Here is a 7,067-nt window from a genome sequence, read left to right as displayed (position 1 = left end):
CCTAAAATGCAAACACTTTGCAGATAAATATTGTGTTTGTAACGGTGTCAAAGAAAGCATATAAATCATGCATATCAAAAATGCGGAATGCCATGTGTGCAGAATCACTACAACAACTTGTGTAGAACCGGAAGGTTCTCTGGAACCCAGCATTTTCAAAACCACAATGGTCATTGGAGAAAAATATTAATAGTTACCATAATATGAATAATAATTTTGTCCTTGGCATTTAGAATTGATTTAATAAAAGCACACGTGGGAAAAATTTAAGAATGAAGGTTATCGGGGCAGCCCGGGTTGCTCAGTGGTTTAGCACCTGCCTTCAGCCCAGGGTGTGATCCTTGAGACCCGGGATCGAGCCCCACGTCAGGCTCCCTGCATGGAGCCTGTTTCTCCCTCTGCCTGTGTCTCTGCCTCTCTCTCTGTCTCTCTCTCTGTGTCTCTCATGAATAAATAAATAAAATCTTTAAAAAATGAAGGTTATCGGAGGTTGTGTGAGTAGTAGAGAACCCCTGATAATAGTGTCATTACAAACGGAAATGTATTTCTTATATAAACAAAATCCAGAGATAGGTCAGTTCATGTTCAAATCCAACTGATTATCCTACTCACTTTTCACCCAGCAAGATGGGACAGGTGTTAGGAGAGATATATGGCTCTTACCCTTTCAGGGCCCTTTTTGGCATTGTCATACTGCTGCTATTTACACCCCATTAATCAGAAATAAATTACATGACCACGTATGATTGCAGGGAATCTGGAATGGCGATCTTTATCTGGATGACCTGTAGTTTCCATTCCCAAGAAGGAGGAGGGAAGGAAGCAACCACGTCCCAAATGCTAAGAGCAAGTTCTCTTTCTTTGCCTTCCACCTGTCACTCTAAGTCACGGCACGTTTAATTTACGCTTGGAATTCTGTGTATCTTAGAAAACACACCAACTTCATCATTTGGTTCTTCAAACCAGAATCACTATGGGTTTTCTATAGAAGTGTTAGCCCTCCCTGCTGCCCCCACAGCTTCCACTTGAGACCCAGAATGGTACATGTCCTCAGTCTGGAACCAATGACTAGAAAACTTTCAATCCCATTTCCTTCTTTCAAGCGTCAATCCCCAACTAATTTCTGCCACGTTGCAGTTATTCTCCAGCATCTTTGGGTAATTGTTTCTGTATTTTGTCCAGAGCTTTTAGTTGTTATCTCTAGGACACTTAGTCCAATAAAAGCTTATCGATCAAAACTGGAAGTAGAAACTCATAGAAGTTTTTTTCCTTGATGGAAGTATGGCTGCTTCCTTTTGTTGCTCAGATTCAGCCTAAATGTCATCTCTTTAAGGTTTTTCTCTGACTGTAATTTAAAGTAGCTTTTAACCTCTTTGTATAAAAAAAGCAGCCTATTTGGGGGCACTTGGGTGGCTCAGTTGGTTAGGCACCGAGTCTTGATTTCAGCTCAGGTCACGTTCTCAGGGCATGAGATCGAGCCCCGCATTGGGCTCTACACTGAGTGCGTGTAGCACACTCTTTCTCTCTAAAACAAAACAAAACAAAACAAAACAATTCTATTTTAAGACCATGCATAGCACTATCCACAGCCTATGTTTTCCTTACTCTTTCTTCAAATCTCTGAAGTTAAGTGACTGAGTCAATAAGATCTTCTGTGTATATAACACACTCTGTTATCTTCCTACACACACACACACACAAACACACACACACATACATATGTACACACATCTACAATGATCCTATTTTCCAATTTGCCTGGGCTAGTCTCAGATTATGCCCCTTGTCATGGCATAATGATTAATAATATCTTCTAGTCTTCTCAAAATTGTCTAGATTGGACAGGTAATTATATCTTAATGTTTAAAACACCTCTTATGTTGCTCTATTTTCCTTCCCATCACTGATCATCACCTGCTACAGTAGAGTTTGTGTCCATACAAATACAGAAATATATTTACTACATTATATATAATATATGCCTATATATTAAGATACATGTCTATCTCCTCATACTAGAATGTGAACTTATGAAGGCAGGAGCTTTTCTGTTTAGCTCACTGTTAAATATTAGTGGCTATGGCAGTCCTTGCCACAGAGAACTTTTGTCAAAGGAGCAAATGAATAAATCAATTTCCTCTTCTATAACTTACATGATACTGAGACCTGATATTTATATTTCTCCCCATTTATCTCCCATTCCTGGCATACAATAGGACTCCAATATATTAATAAATTAATCTTAAATTTAAATTTAAATTTAAATTTACTGTTTCTGCTTTGAGGTTAATCATATGTGAATGATGAGCTATGATATCGGCATAGGCAACTTGACTGAGTTTCTTCTACTGATGCATAGATCCTGTTTATCTCAAAGATCATGATTCTTATGAATTCACAGTCAGATTTCCATTTATATCATATGAACAGAGAGAACTAAGGCATTAGTCCCCCCAGATTAAGGATCACTTTGCTCAGTTGTGAGTGGTGGGACAAGCCCTCTCAAAGAGGCCTGTTTTCTAATCCTTGAAAACCATAAATATATCACCTTGCAAGGCAAAATGGACTTTGAAGTTATGATTATGTTAAAAGTCTTGAGAGAGGGAGATTTTCCTAGATGATCTGGGTACAAACCAATATAATCACAAGAGTTCTTATAAGTCTGAAAAGTTAGCATCAGAGAGAAATTCAAAGATGTTACCCTCCTGGCTTTGAAGAAGGAGGAAGGGGCCACGAGCCAAAAAATGCAGTCAGCCTCCATAAACTGGAAAAGGCAAGGGAGCAATCTCCTCTAGAGCCTCCAGAGGGAGCAGAGCCTGCTGACACCTTGATTTTAGCTCAAGAAAACCCATTTAAGACCTCTGATCTTCAGAACTGTGAGGTAGTATTGAGAAACCTACTATTCTCTTCCTTCCGCTCTATCCTATTGTGAAAGCGGTACAACCACAGCCAGATTCTAACTGTGGCAGCCTCTTCGTATGCTGGGTGTCAAAGTGAAAATCATGCTTCCCTGGGACTCAAGATGTAAGATTGGCCCTAAGAAGCCCCTCCCTGATCATATGAGCATGTGGAACCCAAATTGAGGTACTGCCCACCACCCACATCATGGAACAGAAGGGTGGGAAGCCAGAGCCACCTGCCAAGCCACAGCCAGTACCCACAGCATAACAGGGTCTCCTCGGCAGCTGGATCTAGAGTTTGGATTTCACTCTGTAAAGACCTTCAAAAAATCTCTGAAAAAGAACTGTAAGATAGTAAATATATATTGTTTTAAGCCACTAGATATATGGTAATTCACTACAATTGCAACAGGAAGCTAATGCAGACTGCATGAAGCTTCTTTGGTGTCATTCCCTGCCAGATGGAGAATTTTCCCTACTGATCTATTGGAAGGTAGAGAACTAGATATGTCTCTGTTCTGAATTTCTTCCAGGCTCAATGCCATCTCCAAAAATTGCTCTGTATAACCTAGAGAGCAGCTGCTAGGGCTTCTGCTGGGAAAAAAGGCAGCAGGTACCTGCTTCATTTTCCTGGAAGAGAGGAAGGGATTCGTCCGTGCAGCTGTCCTCCAGTGAGCTCCAATCCCTAGGGCTGCACAGCCTAGCCATTGTCTCTATGTTGACCGGATCTTACCTTGCAGTCAGCTGCTCCAACATTACTTCAGCTTTAGGTTTGCTTTTTCTATAGTGTCAATTACATGACAAGTTTGTTCTTTAAGAAAGGTTTTGATTTGGGGGGTCACTTGAGTGGTTCAGTTGGTTAAGCATTCGACTCTTAATTTCAGCTCAGATCATGATCTCAGTGTTGAGATCAAGCCCCACATCGGGCTCCTCATCAGGCATGGAGCCTGTTTAAGATTCTCTCTCTCTCTGCCACTCCCCCTGCCCTGCTTTTGCATGTTCTCTCTCACTCTCTCTAAATAGGAAGGAAGGAAGGAAGGAGAAAGAAAGAAAGAAAGAAAGAAAGAAAGAAAGAAAGAAAGAAAGAAGAAAAGAAAAAAGAAGAAAGAAAGAAAAGAAAGAAAGAAGAAAGAAAGAAAGAAGAAGAAAGAAAGAAAGAAAGAAAGAAGAAAGAAAGAAAGAAAGAAAGAAGAAAGAAAAGAAAAAAAGAAAAAAGAAGAAAGAAAAGAAAGAAAGAAGAAAGAAAAGAAGAAAGAAAGAAAGAAAGAAAGAAGAAAGAAAGAAAGAATAAAAGAAAGAAAGAAAGAAAGAAAGAAAGAAAGAAAGAAAGAAAGAAAGAAAGAAAGAAAGAAAAAGATTTCTAGTATTTTAAATCACTGACAGCACCTTTTATCCTTTGTTCTTACTGCTACCGTGGCTTCATTATTTTTCAATAGCTTTATTGCTAGTTCAGTGGGATTTGGTGAAGAAAATTAGGCAAATACATGTGTTTGGTCTGTCATCCTGACTTGGAAAGTTCTGTTTTATAGTGCCCTTCTGCTACGTGTTTGGTTCCTTTTTGTTCTACTCATCCCCATGTGTCTCTACTTGCAAAGTACTGGGAGATTACATAGGGGATTTTTTTTTTGTTTGTTGCAGTGATCAAAGATTCTTGGGGGCAGTGCCCTCATTATCTGTTAGGCCTGGTGTCTATGATTGAAAACAGGTGCAGCCAAACCTTTACTTTGCCTACCACTTCTGTCTGCATCAAATGAAAAGCAGGAGTAAGTTTTCTGTGGGATCTTCTCTGTGCCCTCCTTCTCAACACTCTTGTGCCGGAGAACTTTCCAAAATATTGGCAAGGATCTGGATTTGTGGCTGACCAATGGTCCCACATCCTGCCATGACCCCCACACATTTTGCAGCTTTGAGATAGGAGATCGTTGTGTGGCTCTCCAGGAGTCATACCTTCCATGCAATTTCAATTTAATCAGCCACCTTGCATTCAGTGTATTATGGGTCAATTGATCCATCCTTTAATATTTTTACATGATCGAGTCATTCTTTGAAATTTCTATAGATGGATGGAAACATTCCCTTATTTCTAAATCGGATTCCGTACTCTCCTCTCAATACATTCCTTTGTGCGTGAGTTAAAGATGGAGATTAAACATTTGTGCCCAAATCACCATGTCACAGAGCAGTTCTGGTATGTTAACGTAACCAACATGCTTATGACATCTATTCTATGTTTTTATGAGAAGTTAACTTAGACATCAGTTTATCCATTATGGCTTCATTTTATAATTTAATCCTAAATTGCAGGTGGCTCAGTGCATGCTTGCGTGATGCTTTTGTGAATTCTGTGGTATTTTAACAATAGAAGAAAGCCTAACCTAGTAGACAAAATATGGTTTCTAACACTTAAGGCCAACAAAGAATGACATTTGTACTTTGCTGTCTACACCAGAGAGCCCCAGCATAGAAGTATGCCAAAAATGACAAAGCATAACCCTGAAGGAGATAGACGTCCAGAAATATTACAGACACTTGGAAAAGAAGATAGACAAGTGGTTTCATGATTCTGTCAACAGAGAGGGAAGGCCCAAGTTTCTGAGCTGAACTATGATAGCAAAGAGAAAGGTAAATCCCAGGGGAAGAGAACTGGCTCAGAAAGGAAGTTTAGGTACCAAAACTTTGGAGGCGGATAGGAGACCGGAGGAAGAGCTAGATAATTATAGCATTTTATCTGTCACACTATCTTTTATTCATCCTGCTGAACTAAAAGTAAAATTGCAAAACTACCGGCCTTATGGAAAGCACCTTTGCAAATTTTATGGCTTTGCAGTTAAAGTATTAGAATTTACTAACTGCCTGGGCTCAGATACGTGTACTCAAAATATGTTTTGACTTCCTTAAGCTTGGGCCAGTGATGTTCCTATCAACCTGGGTGACATTTATTATAAAAACTCAAAAGTTCTGTTATCATATCAATAAAATTTTCAAAGCTTAGTTAGGCATTATAAAAAAAAATCACTTCTCATGACACAGATAGAGATTCCCCAATGGACCAACAACCAACTGTTCCCAATTGTTTTACTCTCTTCAATAAAGGATTCCCAGCAAATGTTCGGAAGAAATCCTACGCCTTCCAGGGATAGGCAGCTGGGAAAAAGGAAAGAGGTTAATACACAGAAAGCTGTGGACTGTCCCAGTCCTATTCTTCAGTTCCTTGATTGAAGGCATTAAGTTTTATTTTATTAACTTCTTTCTTGCCCTTCAAAAGTCGAGGGTGCTCACTCCAGGGCTCGTGCAGAACTGCCCCAGGGAACCTCAGAGCAGAGGTTTGAAACCACAGCTGGCGGTGATTAGGAGGATTGGGGGAGATCAGTGCTTGATTAACTTTCAGCTGCTCTTGGTTTGCCTCAGTTCCTGCAGGAGAATTAATCCGTAGGTTCGAGTAAATTTTGGATCTTAATGGATACCAGATACATTGAGCCCACCCAGACCACCAAGATTTAGCAATCCCTTTCCTCACATTTAAATTGTACAAATGAATTCATTCCTCCTTACCCAGTGGCCAAAATAACTCCACCTCACTGTTTTTCTCCCACGGCACTCTCTTCATTGTGCCTTCTGTTCTAGGAGAGCGTACGTAGGTTCTTTAAGGTAAGATCCGGTCGTAGCTTTTGTCATTTCTGGAGCATGAGTTTAACCTCTTTCACCCAAAGAGTCCGTTGGATGAATAAGAACACATTCTGCTTCCTTCCTCTTGACTTGTGTTCAATGCACAGAAAATTATTTCAGCTCTACCATCAAGAGTCTTCACTGTCCACCTCTGTGCCACAGGGATTAACCCTCCTCCTCAATTGAATTTTTGCCATCCTGGTTAAAGATTCTTGAATTGGAGATGGAGAATAATTATCACAAATCATCATTATCTTGATAACATGGAAAGGTAAAAGATCATTAGACATTTTTACAAGAACTCATGTTTGGGGATTCTTACAGCCTTCCCTTTATTGATACATTTCATTAAAAGGGAGATTCTTCATCTAACCCCTTCCTTGCTAACTGAATATTCTTGTGAACTGAGAAACTCCCACGAAAGAAAAGTTGGCACACGAGTAATATGCACATATTTGTTGAATTTCAAGAGACTTCTATTTTTCTGATAGATTATTGTGA

Source organism: Canis aureus, chromosome 16 (assembly GCF_053574225.1).
Source record: "Canis aureus isolate CA01 chromosome 16, VMU_Caureus_v.1.0, whole genome shotgun sequence".
In the NCBI taxonomy this organism is placed as follows: domain Eukaryota; kingdom Metazoa; phylum Chordata; class Mammalia; order Carnivora; family Canidae; genus Canis; species Canis aureus.
The sequence above is the reverse complement of the archived record's forward strand: the minus strand, read 5'-3'. Positions refer to the sequence as shown.